The sequence below is a fragment of the Narcine bancroftii genome, chromosome 4 (genome assembly GCF_036971445.1).
Source record: "Narcine bancroftii isolate sNarBan1 chromosome 4, sNarBan1.hap1, whole genome shotgun sequence".
NCBI classification, from domain to species: Eukaryota; Metazoa; Chordata; class Chondrichthyes; order Torpediniformes; family Narcinidae; genus Narcine; species Narcine bancroftii.
The window spans coordinates 77,151,083-77,171,960 of record NC_091472.1 but is presented as its reverse complement, the minus strand read 5'-3'; the positions used below and the strand labels follow the sequence as shown (position 1 = coordinate 77,171,960).

The 20,878-nt window shown below is 39.6% G+C and overlaps 1 protein-coding gene and 1 long non-coding RNA gene across 16 annotated transcripts in view; one reads left to right on the top strand and one right to left on the bottom strand.

Annotated features, from left to right (window-relative positions):
* Positions 1 to 20,878, bottom strand: part of ehbp1 (EH domain binding protein 1) — a 561,098-nt gene that overhangs the window by 176,272 nt on the left and 363,948 nt on the right. The gene's annotated exons all lie outside the window — the stretch shown is intronic.
* Positions 1 to 20,878, top strand: part of LOC138760712 (uncharacterized) — a 55,857-nt gene that overhangs the window by 33,185 nt on the left and 1,794 nt on the right. The window contains exon 4 of the long non-coding RNA XR_011355821.1: positions 8,744 to 8,829. This is a non-coding gene — a long non-coding RNA (uncharacterized lncRNA). The remainder of the gene's footprint in view (positions 1 to 8,743; positions 8,830 to 20,878) is intronic.

Here is a 20,878-nt window from a genome sequence, read left to right as displayed (position 1 = left end):
TTCCAGTTTTACCTGGTTCTGCCAGTCCCGTCGCCATTTTTGCACCGCTCCTTTTTGGACTTTCACCTGATGTTCCTGGTGGAATAGAAGCTTCTTCAATCTTTGTTCTCGGCTGCCTTGGCTTCTTCATGCTAGTTTTATCTATTTTTGATTAAATAAATCTTGTTTTTGAAGTTTTGACAATCTATTCAGTACTCTTCATGAAGAGCTCATCCAAAACAGGTCTAAGTCCTTCACATGGCCATGCCCACAAATGAACTTTTTATATCTATCTCACTCTCCCCCTCCCCCTTTAAAATCCTGAAAAATACTACTTATAATAAGTGCACAACAGTTGAATTTTGGGGACCAATTTTTATGACAAAATTTAGGGGTCGACTATTACGTGCATACTACATTTGACTGTGGTAGGTATTGGGAGCTTGGATAAGTGGGCAGGTGGCTGGGATTGGATGGTAAGTCCGCGTTCAAAGCATCAGGAGCTTGTATGGGCGAGCGGGTGGCCAGGTCCAGGTGGTAAGTCTGTTAGGGGCATTGGGAGTTTGAACGGGTGGGCAGGTGACTGGGACCTGGTGGTAAGTCTATGTTTGGGGTGTCGTAAACTTGGATGGGAGGGTGGCTGGGTCCAGGTAGTAAGTCCATGTTCAGGGAGTCGAGAACTCAGATAGGCAGGCGGGTGGCCAGGACAGGAAAGTAAATCTGTTTGAGCACTGGGAGCTCAGATGGGTAGGCGGCCAGGGTGTAAACGCGAATCTGTGGTTGGGGTGTCAGGAGCTCTGGTGGACAAGTGTCCGGGACCTGGACGAGGGTCCAGGGTTGAAACAATGGGAGCTCTGGTGGGGTGGGCAGTTGTGATTAATAAGGGGGGGGGGTCAAACCTTATGCATGATATATGAAAATTTCCACATGTTTGGGCAAAAAATATTGGGGTCAACTTTAACATGGTATCGACTATTACACAAGTTTGGAGAGTAATTATTTTGGAGAAATTTTGCAGCCTCAGCAATATTAGGCTGTACTCCAAAACTATTATTTGGAATAAATATTGTATTTTGAATATTTATATTAGCACATATCCTTTAACAATGGCTCCCAAATACAGAAATGTCGACAATGTTTAGCATATCCAACAAAGGAAAATTGGATCAAAACAAAAAAATGTCTAAGGTACTTAGCATGTCTTTGGAAGGGAGAAAAAGCGAACATTTTAGGTTAATGATTTCATCAGGAATGGGCAAAAGGAGAATACTAGCATATTGAAGACAGACAGAGGTATGGAAAGAAAAGAGTAAATATCCATTGAGTGAATAGATAGCAAGATAGGGCAACTTCCACAAATATAATTGGAGACATCTTGGGGTGATAATTTTTTGTTATTGATATCCAATCTGTCTGGAAGAGTATGGATAGATTCAGATAAATGAGAAAGATAAACTAAATTCTAGAATTTTAGATAGGCAACCATCACAGATGTTGAGGAGGTGGTGCAGGCTAGCTGGAACAGACCCTGTTGAGGGCAATTTGTGGAAACGAAGGTTCCTTTGATGTTTACCTCGTCATGGTCAAGAGCATTTGGTCTTTTGAATAACCACCCTAAATCCAGTTGGCAGATCATGCCACCTCGTTATATCCACAATCTCCACATGGAAGATAGGATTGGTTTCTTCCTCTCGTCAACAGGAGCAAATGGAAAAGCTGACATGGTTTCCATCGCCAGCTTGAAGCTGGCATGTATCGACGGTCCATGTTCTGCGTTGGAGCCAGAGTCAGAGGACCAGTGGCACCCTTGCCAGTAGGACCATGTATCGCCTGTCTTGCACTGTTGAACAAAATCGGGCCGAACTGTCAGCCCTCCAGACCATTACATGGTGGGACAGTTCCAATCAGTTGCCTTCTTGCATGGCTTGGAGGCTGGGTGGGGGGGGGGGGGGGCGAGGGGGAAGAGCTGTCACGCATACTTATCTTCGTCAGGAGCAGTGCTGGCCACTGCTGATAATCTAAGTGAAACAAGCTGGAGAAATAGTGCACACAGATGATGGATCTTAGATGCAGGAGGAGGAGAGTGAGTGTCAGGATCACTTGTGTGGCAGTGAGTCAAAGAGGTCAGAGGAGTTCAGCTGGGTGGTGTCTGGGAAGTTGAAGAATGCAATGTTGTGTCTAGTGAATAATAAAGAAAGTCGACTTCATGGTGTGTTGAAAGAAACAAGTGAGTGTATTCTTTATTTTTTGTTAGCTGTGGTAAATCATTGTTGTTACAGCTTCACTTAGAAGGACTCTGAGTCTGTAGTTTGTTCTTCCATCCACACCAATATCTACTCTAGTTCTCGTGGCATTTCCTATTCACCTTTTCTCTTCCACACAGGAACCACAACAGTTCTTTCAGATCAAACAGCAATTCATTTGCACTTCTTCCATTTAATTGGTCAGCACTCTGACCTTTCGGTTTTTGGTCTTTTAAATTGTTTACATGAAGTCCACACAGAAGAGCAATGCATCTTCCATTCAGGCATAACAAAATCAATCATTTCAAATAGCCAACCTGTCCAGTTTGTGTGAAAATGAGCCATTTCTGATGGTCATCCACATGTATCACAAAGTTTTTTTCTCTTTCCACTTTTACTTAATCTGCTGAACATGTCTAACAACTTACTTTCTTTCAATTTTCAACAATTTCTGGATTCTGCTGTATTTTCCTCCCTTATTTCTCAATTATCTCCCTTTATTTACATTCCAATGGATAGCTCAGGTAAGATTATATGCATTCACCACCCTCTTGAGGATACTATCAACAGCATTGGTACACATGAATCATCTGTTTCCATCCTGTCACAAAATATCTTTTTTCCACTCTTACCCCTCTCTGCAACTTCAATGACATTTGTTTTCTCTTTTCTAAATATTTATTCCACTTCTAAATCTGCAGTTTTTAGCATTTTGAGTCAAGTGCAGTGATATAAGCAGATGCCATTTATAGTTATGTTTCTAAATGCAACATTCAATTCTACCTACTATCATTTGGCATTAGACTGCAGGAGTTGAATCTTTGAGTGAAGAGTTCTACCTCATGGTGGTGTTCACCCCTCTATTCATCAACCAAGCCATTTGGTGAATCATCACGAACAACCAATAATGCCTTGGAACACTGGCAGGTTACTACATTTACAGCAGATCGCCAGTTTGTTTTTATGTGCCAGGCACAAGAACTACCACAAGTCTAAACATAACTTGCTTAAGAAAAATATTAATTAAAAAGTCCTTACTCAGGCATATCTTTCTTTATGGTTTATGTATCCAGATTTCTGTTCCTGCCTCAGACTTCCGCAGCAACCATTTTCTATCCTCTTAATTCCTTCCAAAAACATTCCATATTTCTGGAAATAAAACTGCACTTTATGCAATGCCTAATCATACTCTAATCCAGCAATTGTCATCTTTATTTGGCTATGGCCCCCTAAGGGTTCTGTTCAGTTTATGTTCCCCTTTCCCTGAAAAGCAGTCAATTTTAATTGGATTCTTCCACACTTCTCTGAAACCCACTACATTAAAAAGAAATTAAAAACAGAACCACAGAACATTACAGCACAGAAACAGGCCCTTTGGCCCTTCTAGTCTGTGCCAAACTATTTTTCTGCCGAGTCCCACAGACTTGCACACAGCCAATTTCCCTCCATAATCGCTCCCAAATATGTACCTGTCCAAATTCTTCTTAAATGTTAACATTGAGCCAAATTCACCACTTCAGCTGGTAGCTCGTTCCACACTCCCACCACTGCATAAAGAATTAGGCATACACATACAACATGGTAACAAGCCATTTCAGCCCAGAAGCCCGTGCCCCCAAATTTATACCCCATTAACCTACACTCCCATTACGTTTTGAACAGTAGGAGGAAACCAGAGCCCCTGGAGAAAACTCACGCAGACACAGGGAAAATACACAAACTTCTTACACACATCGTGGGATTCAAAACTAAGTCTGGTCCCAATTGCTAGCACTGTAAAGGCAATGCACTAACTGCTACATCAACTGTGGCGGTCCTAATGTTCCCCTGAAACCTTTTCCCTCTTTAACCCATGTCCTCTGGTTTGTATCTCACCTACCCTCAGTGGAAAAAGCCTACCTACATTTACCCTGTCTATATCCCTCATAATTTTAATTCTCCCCTTATTCTTCTATGCTCCTGGGAATGAAGCTCTAACCTGGTTAACCTTTCCCCGTAATGTAGTTCCTAAAATCCAGGCAACACCCTAATAAATCTCTGCATTCTTTCTAACTTAATGATATTTTTCCTGTAGCTAGGTGACCAAAACTGCACATAAGACTCCAAATTTGGCTTCACCAATGTCTTAAATAACTTTAACATAACATCTCACCTCTTATACTCAATACTTTTATTTATGAAGGCCAATATGCCAGCTTTGAAAGCCTTCCTCACTGTCTATATTGCTTCCAATCTTTGTGCCACCTGTAAACTTGCTGATCCGATTTACCACATTATCACCCAGATCATTGATAGAGATGACAAATAACAATGGTCCCAGCACCAATCCCTGAGGCACACCACTAGTCACATGCCTCCAGTCTGAAAAGCAATCATCCATCACCACTCTCTGGCTTCTCTTGTATAGCCAATGCCAAATCCAGTTTACCACCTCTCCATGAATACCTAGTGTCTGAACCTTCCTGACTAACCCATGTGGGACCTTGTCAAAGACCTCACTAAAGTCCATACAGACAACATCCACAGGCTTTCTTACTTCAACATTCCCGGTAACCTCCTTGGTTAAACATGATCTACCATGCATAAAGCCACAATAATTTACCTACTACTGACGTCAGGCTCATTGGCCTATAATTTCCAGGCTTACTTTTGGAGCCTTTTTTTAGACAACAGAACATGAGCTATCCTCCAATCCTCCGGCACCACACCTATGACTAAGGACATTTTAAATATATCTGCCAGAGCACCTGCAATTTCTACACTAGCCTCCCTCAAGGTCCAAGGCAGTATCTTTCCAGGCCTTGGGGATTTATCCACTCATCTTTGTTTTAAGACAGCAACCACCTCCTCCTCTTTAATCTGTATCGGTTTCATGACCTCACTGCCTGTTTTCCTAACTTCCCACGATTCTGTGCCAGTTTCCTGAGTAAATTCTGATGTAAAATAACCCATTTAAGATCTCTTTTTTGGCTCTATACATAACTGACTACTCTGATCTTCAGGGTATCAATTTTGTTTCTTTCTATCCTTTTTTGATCTTAAAAAGCATGTGGAAACCCTATTTTATGATTTCAGTTAGTGACTTCCTCAATTGTGCTGTGACCCCCTCCCCCTCCCCCCCTGCCAGGGAGGCCATACTGTGCCCAGTGAGAGTGGCTGATTTAAATTTATTTTTAAAATTTAGACATATCTACAAACAGCATGGTAACAGGCCATTTCGCCCCACAAGTTCATGCTGCCAAATTTACACATAATTAACCTACACCCCTGCTGCATTTTGAACAGTGGGAGGAAACGAAAGCCCATATGGAAAACCCACACAGACCCATGGAGAACGTACAAACTCATTACAGACAGTGCTGGATTCAAACCCAGTCCCCATCACATTGCACTAACCAATACGCCTACAGTCCTTGGAATCTAATCCTTGGAATCTCAGTTCACAAAAGTAAAACATAAAAGTCTGTAAATGCTATGGTTGAAGTAAAAACACTGCTGGAGAAACTCAGCAGGTCAAACAGTGTACTTCACAGAGCAAAGATAAAGATACATAACCAACGTTTGGGGCTTGAGCCCTTCATCAAGGTATGACAAGGCACCCAAACAAAACAGTTGCAGGAGGGGCAGAGGGAGGAGCACAGTCCCACAGGCAGGAGATAATAGTGGATCATGGATGGAGGGCATACCAGCAAGCAGGGGGAAGAGGGATGGCTCTGTGAATGGAGAGGGAAAGGAGTGGAGAGCTGGAAGAAGACAAGGGGAATAGGAATGGAGGGAGAATGGAGAAAAGGCTAGCAGAAATCAGAGAGGTGGATGTTAATGCCATCCGGTTGGAGAGTGCCCAGGTGGAAAATAAAGTGTTGCTCCTCCAATTTACGGTGGTCTCGGTTGGACAGTCAATGATGCCATAACAAGGGGCACGGAATGGTTGACTACTGGGAGATTCCTGTCACTGATATGGACAGAGCAAAGGTGCTCATCTAAGCAATCTCCCAGTCTGCATCCAGTCTCTCTGATGTAGAGAAGGACACAACAGGAGCACTGGATGCAGTTAATGGCCCCTGCATTTACACAAGTGTTGCTTCATTTGAAAGGACTGTTTGGCTCTCTGAATAGTGGTGAGGAGGAGGTGTGGGCACAGGTGTGGCACTTACTGCGGCTGCAGGGTAAGATGCGAAGGTGGCGAGTAATGGGAAGCGATGAGTGGACAAAGGAGTCATGCAGGGAGCAGTCCCTACCAAGAATGGAGAGGGGAAGATTTCTGGTGGAGCGATCATGCTGTAGGTGTCAGAAATTGCGATGTATAATGTGTTGGATGTGGAGGCTCGAAGATGAGGACAAGGAGAATCCTGTGTTATGTCTGGGGGCAGAGGGGGCCAGAGGAGATGAGTGGGAAAAGGAGGAGATGCGGTAAAGGTTGAGTTAATGGTGGTGGAGGGAAAGCTACATTTGTAAATGGAGGAGGATATGTTGGAGGATCTACACTGGCAGACCCTATCTTGGGAACAGATATTTCAGAGACTGAGAAAATGGGAGAAAGGATTAGAATGCTTACAGAGGACTGGGTGTGAAGAAGTGTAATCAAGGTAGTTGTGGAAATTAGTGGGTTTGTAAAATACGTCAGTAGAAAGCTTGTCCCGAGATGGAGACACACAGATTATGAAAGGGGAGAGTATTGCTGGAGATAGAACTACTCATCGTGGTTAGAGATCCTGCTGTTGACAGTGCTATCATCCATGGATTTACAGATGAAATTGTATTTGTTTGGCCACACAGTTATGGATTTATAAAGTGTATAGTAGGGGACTGAATACCCAGCCTTGTGGTACCCCGGTGTTGAGGATGATCGTGGAGGGTGAGCTGTCACGAATCCTCGGTGATTGTGGCCTGCAGAGAGGGGTGCATAACTTTTACAATGTGGTGAGATTTTTCTCCTGAAAGCTGCAGTGCCAGATTAAGGTTTTGCGGGGCCTGTAGCACAAATTTGAAAGGGATCCTAAATAGTGCTAGCTGGCACATGCATGGTGAGGGAGAAGCACTTACATTGAAATTGCGCCTTCCCTCCCCTGTTAAAACTTATTTATACATTTTGTATAAATAAGCGGCTGGTCGCTGGCTCAATGTGGGATCAATGGCCGTCTTCGTTATCCATAATTCCCCTTGCAGCTGGAACCGTGCTGCGTTTCCCTGGCACCGATACTGGCAGAGTGGTTCCAGCTGCAGGGGGGATTATGGGTAACGAAGGTGGCCATTGTGCCTTCTCTGAAAGCTGCCAGGGCGGTCCCAAAGCAGCCTGATCAGATGCCACAGATGCCAGAGCAGTGCTCCAGTGAATTCCGGCAGCACTGCACCCCTGCTGCCACATCGAGATTTAGATGGCGGGAGGTGGGGGGCGGTGGTGAAATGGACTGCTAGGGCAAGGAATGAAGTGGTTAGGCGAGGCAAGGACAGTGGCGCCCCCTTAAGTGACACGTTACATCCTTGGTGAAAGTTTATAATAATTTGGCCAGTAATTCTAAAATCCTCAAGTAATTTCCATTATGTGGAGAGCCAACTGTTTAATTACTACCACGAAATGAAAGCCCTCGTTCTGCTAAAAACTTTACAACTTCAATTATTCGCTCCAGAAGTGTGCCCCACTGCTTTTGTTCAGTCGCCAATTCTTTCACAAGTTGGGAATTGACACGTAAACCTTTGATTTTGTGCATCAACAACAAAATTAAAACTTGTCTATGTGAGAAACTTTCTTCATGTCAACCTAATGGATTGCATAGCATAACCAATTTCTTGCCTGTTGCTTGTCTGCAGGTTTATAAACATGTGTGAAATAAAACTTCCGACAGGGGTGAGGTTTCTTTTCATTGCCACACAAACACATGGTTAAAGAGAAGTCACTATTAGCATGTTGACATATCCAATATTCACGATCACAATCATCTAGATTGTTTGGCCACTCATCAGTATCATTCGAATATTTCTTTTCACTGGTTCTTTCACATTCAATAAACCCTGGCTGTTACTGTATGCCCCTGCTATACTGGGACAGTGAAACCTCGTTAGAACGCGATTCGTTAATCCACGGAATTACTTATAGCGCGGGTGTCTGTGGACCCGAAACATCGATTTTAGGATGCCAGGCTAACAGTGGCTAACAGCCACAATCTCAAAAATGGATTCTATGACTCATTTACAAGATGTGTATGTCAATATCTGGAGTTTAAAGATCTTAAAGGTTTTATTATAGGGTTTGAGTCACAGTATTCTGTTTTCCTGCTTCCTGAATCATGACATATATGCATCTGTTCCATGACTTGGCTATAACGCAGTATGAAATCTTGGACCCCAACTACCACATTCTAACGAGGTTTTACCGTACTAGTTGTTCCTATATTTCCAGCTCCAGCCATTATAGCACCATCTCCATGAACATTAAAATATTCTGTAAACTTAACGTGTTTTTGATATCACAACTTGGTCGCTTCTTTCTTTTACTTCCTTCGCTTTATGTTTTGCACTTCCAGAAGCATAATGATGTCCAATATCTCCAGCTCTACAGCTCCCCCAACATGTAAACGAACAAGATCAACCAGCTGACTGAGGGGCTCAGGTAAAGATTATTTACAAATTGTGCAGCCTGCAGTGGGTCTGAGATATACAACACATTCATAGTCTGTGTTAATAACCCTGATTAGAGGTGATAATAGACTAAAATCACTAACTTTGTTAGCGATTTTAGCCTATTATCACCTTTAATTGGGGTTATTTACAGACTATCAGCGTGATTTCTCCTAGCTGTTTCTAGATACACTTTGCCACTGCACAGAAAAGAGAATGAAAATGTTCAAGTTCATAATTCATAGTACTGTCATAAATGTGGGGGCCCTTTAAAATACAGGGCCTGTAGCATATGCTACTTTCGCTACTACATTTATCTGGGCTTGGACAGCTGTCTGAAAAATTCTTTTCAGGTTTGCAATAATCAAAGAAAAGCCAACAAAGGTTACAATTGTCCTTCAAGATGCCAGAAAAGGTACAAGACAAAAAATTACAGCTTCTAATAAAGCTAGATGCAGATTGATTACATTAAAAGTATTTTTGAAGATGCAAAACTTATACTTTATCATATTAAGATCATAACTTGCTGTGTGAAGGATTTAATCTTTTATTTTTATGTTTGCCTTAGTATATTCTTACCTGGCTCTTCACTGCCTTACAGCGTTGCACAATTTCTTAGCAACAATTTTCTCAATGTCTTTGCTTAATATTCTTTGACCTCAGAATTTAACATTTTTCTACATTGATTTCATTCTCCTTGTTTCTCAATTTGTGAAATTCCTTTTCTAATATTCAATGGCAAAAGGGGAAGAATAGTAAAGATACCCTCTTTAAAGTACATTTGCGTTCCAGTCTCCTTATTCTGGAGGTTTTTCCAGATTCCTTTTATGCCATTATTCATTGTCAGGGTTACCTTGCTATTTCTTTCTCAATTACACATATCATAAAAAAGTGAGAAATAAATCAGGTCAGCCATGTCTGCCCTCCTCCCCCAATCCACACTCACTAACTAAATTGACATTTTCCCCTCAGATACCTTGAATCTGTACATTCGACCCTCCCAATACATGATTGCCATTCAGTATAGAGAGAAACCACCAAAATGCAGTGGTGCTGATTCAAATGTGTGCAAACTTTCATCCAATAAAGTAATCATTGCACTTTAAAAAGTGCCAATCTATTCTAATTGAAATTAAGCAGAATATTTTTGCTGATTTTCCCTTAATAAATTAGAGAAATTCATCACTGACATATTTATAGAGCATTTTCTTTTTGTTCTGTTCAGTAGAAATGGAATCCAGTTCCATTACACTTGATTCAAATCAAAACCAAAACATCTATAGCAGCATCCTTCACTGAAAGAAAAGGATACTGCTAATACAACTAATTATTGCTAATCAAGTTGATTTGTACTCATATGGTGTTCATCTTTAATACTTTTGAGGTTTGAAACCAGGTAAAAATCATGTCTTTGACAGAAAATGCAAGTCATTTTGCTTTTTCTAATAGTACATGTCTGATGATTATTGTGAGCTCTCTCCTTCCTGTCTTCTATGCAGTTTAAAAATACGAATTATGAAGCAAATACATGGCAGGCAATACCATCTCTCATTAGCAAACCACCAATTAATTTAAATATTCCAAAGTGCAATGAAACAATCCAGATTCTCATCTGATGGAATTACTTAGATTCCTCCAGCATCACTGCTTCATTAGACAACACCCCCTTTTTCACTGGCACTTTGTCCCAGGAATTAACTGAGACAGGGACCAGTGGAAAAAGAAAACTGTTAGCACCCCGGCGTCAAATGACCTCATTTCATGCTCGGGATTAACGACCTCGGCCCCTACTCATATCCCTGGCATCAGCTGATACCAGGGTGCTGATAAAACCAGTGGAAAAGGGACAGCAGAATGTCACCCATTTCCAGTGGAAGGTAGAACACTCTGATCCCTGGGGATGAGTTGTGTCCCATTTAAGGGTAGCCCAGTGGAAATGGCACAAAGGGCTTCCTTTCCCAGGACACTGCACAGCCAATGAACTGGGATGCCAGTGGGAAAGGGGCTAGAGACTGCTGATCTAATTGACAGAAAATTAGAGGCCATTTAGGAGAATACTGCATTAAGCAAGTCAAAAGAACACTGATTAGGTTTGCAGCAAATGAGCTCGGGCAGAGGCAGATGTTTTTAGAGATGGTGTGGAGGCTTCTTTGTGATAGAATGGCTATGTAGACTATAACCTTGTAACCAAATACTTGTGACCTGTGTTCCAAAACTGAATCGACCTCGGTCTGTCACCAAGGAGAGAACTTTGCAGAGCTACTGCATAACTATAGCTGTTATTAATTGCAATGATGAAGGAAGTAAGCATGACTGCTAAACAAAGTATCAAATGTGTCCAACATTTTGATCATTGAAGTTTCTCAACTGGGTCACTCAATCTGCATTAAGGAATGTCATCTATGCGAACCAATGGTGAGTGAAGGATAAATTAAAAGGTCAAGAAACATGAAAGAAAAACACCTTGGGGGCATGATACCTCTCTTAGTGGCAAGCTATTGTAGTTTTATTTCAAAGTATTCAAAACAAATTGTAGAAATTTGACAAAGGGCTCCTACCTTGATGAAGGGCTCAAGCTTGAAACATTGGGCTATATATCTTTGCCTCCTATGGATGCTGTGGGACATGCTGAGCTTCTCCAGCAATTTTGTGTATTTTACTATCACAGCATCTGCAGTCTTTCTTGTTTCACCCCAAATTGTAGAAACTGCTCTGTGGACTTAAGGAAAGTAGGAATGGGCCCCAAGGTGTATGTATGAAAAATATTAGGCTAATTTTGTTTGACAACTGTATTATTATTTTATAAATTCCATACCCATTGCTCTAAGAATAATCTGAGAAATTATAAGCCAGTGCACCTGACATATATATTCTCTTAGAATAAACAAGGACTGATTAGGAAAGTTAACATGGCTCTGTGTGAATAAGATCACGTCTAACCAATCTTATTGAGTTTTTCAAGGTGGTTACCAGGAAAGTTGATGAAGAAGGCTGTGGATGTTGACTACATGGACTTTAGTAAGGCCACTGACAAGGACCTGCATAGGAGGTTGGTGAAGAAGATTCAATCATTCAGTATTCAGGATGAGGTAGTAAATATAATTAGATGTTGGCTTTGCAGGAGATGAACATCAATGAGATTGAAAGAATGCAAAGAAAATTATCAAAGATGTTGTTAGGACTTGAAGAGATGGGTGAAAGGGAAAGATTGAACAGGTGAGGACTATTCCCTAGAGTATTGGGGAATTATGGGAGATTTGATAGCGGTATACAAAATAATGAGGGGTATAAATGTGGTAAATGCAAACTGGGTTTTTCCACTTAGGTTTGGTGAGACAAGAACTTGTGGTCATGGATTAAGGGTGAAAGGTGATATGTTTAAGGGGAACATTGTGGGGAGAACTTCACCGAGGGAAGTGAGAGTATGGAAAAAACTGATAGCAGAGGTAGTGGATGTGGGACCGATTTCAATATTGAAGAGAAATTTAGACATGGATGGGAGGAGTATAGAGGGCTATGGTTCAAGTGCAGGTTGATGGAACTAGGCAGAATAATAATTCTGCACAGAAATAGGTGGGCTAAAGGGCCTGTTTCTGTGTAGCGTTCAACAGTTCCCTGGTGTTTTAGACTGCAGATATGCTTAGATACAAGTCTACTATTATTATGGGCGAACTATTAATACAACTTGGGGCATTTGCTCTCTGATTTCAGCATAACTGATATTTAAAGATGAAGTTGTAAAATAATTCACAGTTGTGACAAAGATTAACCCAGCTAAAGACTCCAGTAAGAAAACCAGGAGATAAAGGTAAACATGGGAAGAGGGTCTAGATATTCATGTTCATAATTGAAAGTTAACATTCAAGTGCAGCAAGCCGTCAGGAAAGTAAGTGGTCTATTGGATTTTGTTCTAGAGGAATCAAAGTTTGGATATAGTAATCAAAGGCCAGTGAAAGATTGGTGGCTAGCTTTGATCTCTTTATCTCAGGTAGACTTGTGTTGTGGCAAAGTTTTAACCGAAAGACTTTTGGCCGGGTGCAGTGTCGAAAAAAGACTGAGGCTTTACTGGTTCACTTTTTGTTGAATTTAAATGGTTGAGAAGCAATCGCACTGAGGTTTTTTCAATTAATAAGCAGAGTAAATATGGTAGGACATGAAAGAAATTTCCCTTGGCTTGTGTGTGTCTGACAGCATTGTCACAGCATTGGAATAAGAGCTGCCTATTCAACTTAAAAGAAACAGAATCACTAAAATGGTTATGAATTTTTGGAATTCATTAGCATAGTCACTGAGTATTTTTAAAACAGAAAATGATGGCTGCTTGGATCCAAAAAGAATAAAAGGATATCAGAATAATGCAGGATATTGTAATTGAGATAGAGAATAACAGACGAGTCTCTCATTGCCTCGTCCTACTCCTATCTCTCATGAATTGCATTGATACTGGGACATATTTTTGCCTTCAACATTCAGGTAATTATCATCTAAGATTGATTGCCTTTCCTTTACCAAGAAGACTCCACATTTTCACATGGAGCTCTTTATTTGGAAATGAGAAGGAAGAAGAGGACATTACACCTCAAAAGTTCACATGGCAATGAAAATGATGAAAGATATCCTACCATGTTGGACCTACTGGCATCACAAACATTAGTAGAGTCCTAGAATAGATATTCTAAATCAGTGGTTCTCAACCTTCTTTTCCTTAGGCCCCACTTTAATTTTTTTTAAAAACGTATGCCCTACCATTAGCAGAAAAAAAATTATATATTCAAAAGAAGTTTTAATTAAATCATTTACTGCAAGTGTATTTCAATGCAATTAAGGTCGGGAATACACTGGAAAACATATTTCATATTCAACTACTATTTCAATATGTTAACCATCTCAAATGCAGATTCAATAATTGTCGTCACTTCAGTGGGAACCTTGCCCCTAATGCTGGCTGTAGATTTCTTTTGATTCGAGGGACTAATTTTGTTAGTTTCAACCTAAAATCCCCACGTTTTGTAATTTCCAGTCAATTTCTCTTAACTTGTGGCAAATCACTAACAGCACTTAAGCCACATTTCACTAAATAAGGCAATGGAAAATGTATCTTGCTAAAGTAGTTAAGTATGGATATTTATTTTCCATCTCATTAGACAGCCACATCATGGTTCCTTTCACTTTGGACAGTTTTCACAGATTCATCATGTAGCAACTCAGATAACTCCTCTTGGTATTGCACTTGAACTTCAGATAAGTCCACCAGCAATGGCAGAGTTAACCAAGAGAGAAAATCCATTGCCTTTAAATCACAAAATTTATCATTTAAGTCAGTAACCAACATTTTCAAATGGTCAACAATAACGTTTATAGCAGCATTAGTTACTTCACACTTATTCAACCGATTACATTAACTGAAATTTCTTGAAGAAATATTCCTTTGGCATAATTCTACAAGAGTCATGAATCCAAATACCTTTGCTTTTGCATCAACGAGTGTCATATTTGCTACTTGGAATTGCTTGTTCAATGTACTTAGTTTCTCAAAATTGTCTGTCAAGAAACTCACATAAGCTTTCACATCTGTTGTTAGCAAGAGCTTCATTTCAGGTTTGTCCTTCAAAAACTCACTAAGGAGATCAAATAGTTCCATAAACCTTTTGAAGCAGTTTCCCTTTGCCAACCACCTTACTTCAGTGTGAAGTAATAATCTGACATGCTTTGAATTTTTATCAATACAAAACTGCTTAAACAGATGTTCACATTTGGTATTAGCTTTGATGCCGTTGATCACAAAATGCAGTATCTCATGTAGAACAGGGGCAACTTTCTTGGCAACTAAATTTTCTCAGTGGATAACACAATGCACCACCAACATGTTTGGATTTTCATCCTTCATTAATTTTAAACATCTTGGTTTTTTTTTACTCATCATAGCAGGTACACCATCTGCAGCACAAGATACAATGTTTCATTTTGGTATTTCATTTTCATCCAAATAATTTTTGAGCTTGATGTAGATATCAACTGCAGTAGTGGTTGTTTCTAATGTTTCACAAAACATCTCTTCTTGAAACTCTTTCTGATCAATATATCTCACATATGCCAATAATAGAGCCTCACTGTCCCATACAGTAGATTCATCTATTTGTATTGGGAACTTTTGTGATTTCAACTTCTCAATAAGCTGTTTTTCAACATCTTGACCCATGTCATCTATCCAATAGCAGACAGTACTATTACTCAATGGCATTGCTCGAACATCTTTGTCATTCTTTTGCAGAACTGTTTTGAGAAACAATGATATTGCGTGTTTAATCAGTTCTTTCCCAGTTGTATGATTTTTCCCATGTTTTACTATCAGCAGAAAAATTTCAGAGCTAACTTCAAGGGTACGATCCAGGGCTGTAGTTTGCGCAATGAATAATGAAGTGATTTTTGATCTATTTTCGAACTTCTCTTTCAGTGATTTAAAATATTCTAATTTTGAATTGACATGGTTAGGATGTTTTACCCTCAAATGAGCTTCAAGACAGCCTACTTTCATTGATTCATTTGTCAAAGTCTGTTGGTGTAATAGGTAAAAAGGTGCACATTCATCGTGTACAGCAGGTATAAACCCAAATTTCAAGAACTCCACTGAATATTGACAAACCTTTTGCTTGCTTGGTCTGCTCATTTTGAATATACAACAGTGTGAGCTCCCTGAAACAGATTATTACAACAGCGCGAGCTCCCTGAAACAGATTAATCAATATTTTATTATGTCTTTGAATTGAAAAATGTAATAAAAGTAATGATTGAATCAAAGGAAGAATACTGACCCTCAAAAAAATGGAAAAAAAATCACTAGCGCGGCTTCTGACATTTTTTTTTCTTGCAGAGAGATCATCAAAACTGTGCTAGCCTCGTGCTTTACTTTCTGGGGTTCCTTTTTCCCCCCAATTTTGGCGTTACCACAATTGTGTTGTACTGACAGTGTTGGCAAACATAACGAGTTTAATTTTTTAAATCAACTTTTTAATCATTTCCCAAAATATTCCTATGCCCCACTACAATATTCTTAAGCCCCACCAAAATATTCCCACACCAACACTGTGAGAATCTATGTTCTAATTTATGTTAATACAAAATGCTTGAAATCTGAAATATACTAAAACAGTCGGTAGGTCCAAAATCATCTGTGGAGATAAGTATGCATAATCAGTGTGTACTCTCCCACCATTGTTGTTATTTGGTAGTTCAAATTCTTTCTGTTTAGAAGCTTTGTGATACAATGGTTTCATGACACTGTACATCAGCAAGCACACCAAGTTTGTATGATAGAACCTTAATAAATAGGTGCAGCATTTCAATGTGCTTTTTTTTAAATTTCGACTATTTCTGCTTATTCTTTGTCATAAGAAACTATCTTTCCCAATGTCCAAGTCCGAGCCAAAGAATTTGCTCTTTAATTCTTTCCATTTCCTTATCTTGCTCTCTTAATTTAAATGCTTCTTAATACTTGTTTCTTTGAGCAAAGCTTTGGTCCTCTGCCTTCGTACCTCTTTGTGGCCTGGCACATTTAAGGGGGGAGCAGGGACTGAAATTCTTAATAAGACGGCCCCCAAGGTGTATAAGGGGCCATGGAAACTGAACAGATTAAACATTTTTGGGGAAGGAAAAGACTTTGCTGCTACGCTTTGCTTTATAATTGCCAAGCAACGTGAGATTTTTTTCAAGTTTGGAGCATTTGGAGACAGTCTAGTATGACCTAGATAAATGAGGAAAATTAACAATATTTTCATTGAAAATACACAATGCTGGAGAAACTCAGCAGGTCAAACAGTGTATTTTATGTAGCAAAGATAAAGATGCAGAACCAATATTTTGCACTTGGTATTTTCAGTGTTATTTCGAGATATTACATTAGACTGACATGGAATCAGCTATGGCTACAAATTGCCTTCCACGTAATTTTCCTTTTTATTTTGTACGAACTGCACGCAACGAGCAGCAATAGGGCAATCAACCAGACAGTGTTTAATTTTAAAACACTAATTTTATTTCTAACTCTTAAACTATAGTTTTAACTTTTAAACTATCCTGAACACTAAATATATCCCCAGCTATGCGCAGGTATGTGTGTGTAGGTGTGTATATGTGTGAGAGAGTGATATACCCAAACCATTACAGTCTACACCAAAAACTAGAAAATTACTTCAAAGTTCAGTCTTTCAAATTCAGTGTTGAAGTGTAGGCCTTTGAAATTTGATGCCCAGAATTAATGATGAACTGATGGGAAGACTGGAGTTGTCGCTGCTACAGACTCACGAATACTTCTTGCGTTGCCTTTGAAGAAATGTCCATCCACACGATCTCCTGGTGCTTTTGTAGGCAAGATGCGAACTGGGCAGCCTCCACAAAGCTTTCAAGACCCTGTCTTCCAAGTTTATCCAAGTAACTTCACTATTAGTCGCATTTAAAATGAAGCAGTCTCTCCAAGTGACCTCCACTATTAGTCACAATCAAAATGAACCACTTTGCTTCCCAAAAAGACCCCCTGGCACAAGTCAATTCATCGACAAGGCCCAGTCATTCACAGAGCATGCTTCGCTCTGAATTCCACAGAAATGGCTGGCTACAAGAGCTGCTTCAAAAAGCTGTGTTCTCTGCAGCAACCAGAATGGTTCTCCTTTGCAAAATCACAATGTCTTTGCAAATGTATCAAATTCTGGAACAGACTGTGACAAGCCTTCCCTCAGTTCTTCCAATGTATCAAATTATGGCTGGACTGTGACTTGTATGGTGCTTGGTACTTGTTAACTGTGACCATTCAGTCCCATTTTGCTAAAACGGGAGCTCGTAACATGTTCTATCACCTTCAATTCCAGGAAATAAGCATGAAGACCATAAAATTTGGCTCCATATTTCTTATGTCCGCAAGTGCCTTCATTTTGCTTTGGGTTTTTGTGACGGGTATTGAATGTATCTCTCCTTATACTAGCTTTTATTGTTCATTATTTTTCCACGGCTTATGAGCTAATCCTTGTAAAAAGTGCTTTCGTTTTGTATTAGTTAATTTTTATTACTTTCAGAAATAATTTTACCCGTGAGTTCCTCGCAAAAAAGCGTCAGCAGTATTTGGTAGAATACTTATCATATGGTTTCATTTCATCTCTGCAAAACCCTTCTCTGTTCATGTGTTTAATTTGTTTAAATACATTTTCAAGTGAAAGCATGAGCCCAAGCAAACTGAAACATTTAGAGACTGTACACAAAGATTACCAAAACATCAGAGAAATTAGAAAAGGGTCTTCCTGCATTATACAACATAAATGAATTGATTGCAAAAAGTGAAAATGATTATGTCACTGTGTCACTTATTTTGCCTTCAGTGGACATCTGATGTCATGATTTAAATTCAGGCAATTCCTTTGAGTAATTCTCCTATTTCCAGAAGAATTGTTGAGATGGCAAAGGACATTGAAAAACAATTAGTCATTTCATTATAATCCAAGAAATTCTCTTACAATTGGATGAATCCACTCTGCAAGAGAACAAAATTCTTTTCCTGGCTATTGCCAGCTTCTGGAATGGAAACGAGCTGATGGAAGAGATATTTGCCAGAAGGATTAAAACAGATACTAAGGGAATAACTACTTTTGAAGAAGTTAAGAACTGTATTAACGATAACAGTATTCTGCTCGAGAACATAGTTGCCTGTGCAACTAATGGTGCCACTTCAATGCTTGGATGAAACAAAGAGTTCATTGCATAGCTGAAAAATATCATACATTCAGTCTTTACTGTTCATTGCATCATTCATAGGGAGTACATAGTGGCTAAAACTTAGGAGATCATTTAAATGCTTCACTTTTAATTATCATAAAGATTGTAAACTTTATAAAATCACATCCCCTTCAAGATTCTGGCAGCTGTGGGAAGAAAGTGACAAACATTTCCAGATGCTACTGCTGGAAACTGGGGTGAGGTGGGTGTCTAAAGGAAATTGTCTTCATAGTTTTGTTGCACACTGGGACACGATTGCTTCCTTTCATTCTCATAACGAGCATGGAAAAAAATTCCATGATGCAAAGGCGGAAATATTTTATCTGGCAGATATCTTTGACAAACTCAATTTATTGAGCCAGACCTTACAGGGCAAACACAATACCCTCATTGATAATAAGGAAGCCAGTGTTTCTTTCCTTAAAAAGTTTGGTCTATTAGAGCAATATCAAATGTAGGGATGATATTTGAATGTCCAAATCTGAACACGAACACAGAGACACTGAAGAACGATGACATTAGTTTATGTGAAACAACTAAAGCAAATACACACAGATCTGAGAGAATGATTTAATGACCTATTAAACTTTAAAATCCCTGTGACAATATTAGATTCATTTGAGGAACAACCCACCAATGTTTATGCAGAAATTTAAGAGGGGTTTATTGATCTACAGAGTGATAAAATGGCATGCCATAAATTCAATCAATTTTAAAAAGATTTTGGGTTAAGAGTGATCTGCCGAATGGATTTCCATAACTATGGGAAAAGGCCAAAATATTTTTCATTGCCTTTCCGTCAACATATATAGTTATATGTGGATTCAGCAAGGTAGTTTCCTTGACAAAATCTAGGATATCACTATCCAATTTGGAGCCTGACTTCAAAATACTTGCACAGGAGCATCGAGCTTAAAGATTTCACTAAAATTTTCATTTTATAAGTTTTTTTTAAAGTTCTTTTAATTAAATTTTCACATCCTTGAAGTTTATGCTTAATGACTCATTATGAGGAAACCATTGTGCTCCAAAATTCTTTTTAACATTTTTTTTGATATATGCGTGTTCACATTTTCTTCTTTCCTACAGATACAATAAAAATAGTTTCCTATTTGTCTGTTAGTTCTGGAATTGCAAGCCACAGTTGTTATGCTCAAAAGTAAATCCTTGTTTTTTTTTTGCACCTCACGTAACACAAATATTTTTTATGTTTATTATATAGTACGTAGGAGAGAAGTACGGAAGAAACCAACTAAACTTGACTCCTTCTCAAGGAAGGGGGCCCTTAAACTTTGAGCTGAGTCCTAAGGGGGCAATAGCCAAAAAACAAAGGTTGAGAATGGTTGCTCTAAAGGTTGACTTCTTTTTCCCACTGATGCTGCCTGATCTGATGAGTTTCTCTAGCATTTCTTTTTAGGTCTTAGAAAGTTTTTGTGCTTTCTAAAAGGTGCTGGACAATTTTAAACTGTTGTTATTGCAACATAAAATCCTGAGATTCCTTTTTCCTGTGGATGCGGCAGAATTGACACATATTGGTAGTGCAAAAAATAAACTACACATCGTAAACATGTAAACAAAGAACTGTAAACAGATAATGAATGTAAACAAACTGTGCAATACAGAGAGAACAAAAAGAAAAGCAATAAAGTGCACAAGTAAGAGCCTGATGGTGGAGGGGTAGCTGCTGTTCCTGAACCTGGTGGTGCGAATCTTGTGGCACCTGTATCTCTTTCTTGATGGCAGCAGTGAGAACAGAATATGTGCTGGGTGGTGAGGGTCTTTGATGATTGCCACTGCTCTCCAATGGCAGCGTTCCCTACAGATGTACTCAATAGTGGGAGGGTTTTGCCTGTGATGTCTTGGGCTGTGTCTTCTACCTTTTGGAGGGCTTACCACTCAGGGATATTGGTGTTTCCGTACCAGACCGTGATGCAGCCGGTCAGCACACTTTCCACCACCCTTCTGTAGAAATTTGCCAGGGTTTCTGACGTCATACCAAACTTCAGCAAACTCCCGAAGAAGTAGAGTTGCTGACGTGCTTTCTTCACGATGGCATTGGTGTGTTGGTTCCAGGAAAGATCCTCCGAGATTGTGACTCCCAAGAACTTAAATTTGCTCACCCTCTCCATCTCTGATCCCCCAATGATCACTGGATTGTAGACTTTTGGCTTTCTTTTCCTGAAGTCAACAATCGGCTCCTTAGTTGTGGTGACATTGAGTGCAAGGTTGTTGGTGGTGCACCATTCAGCCAAGTTTTCAATCTCCATCCTGTATGCAACTCA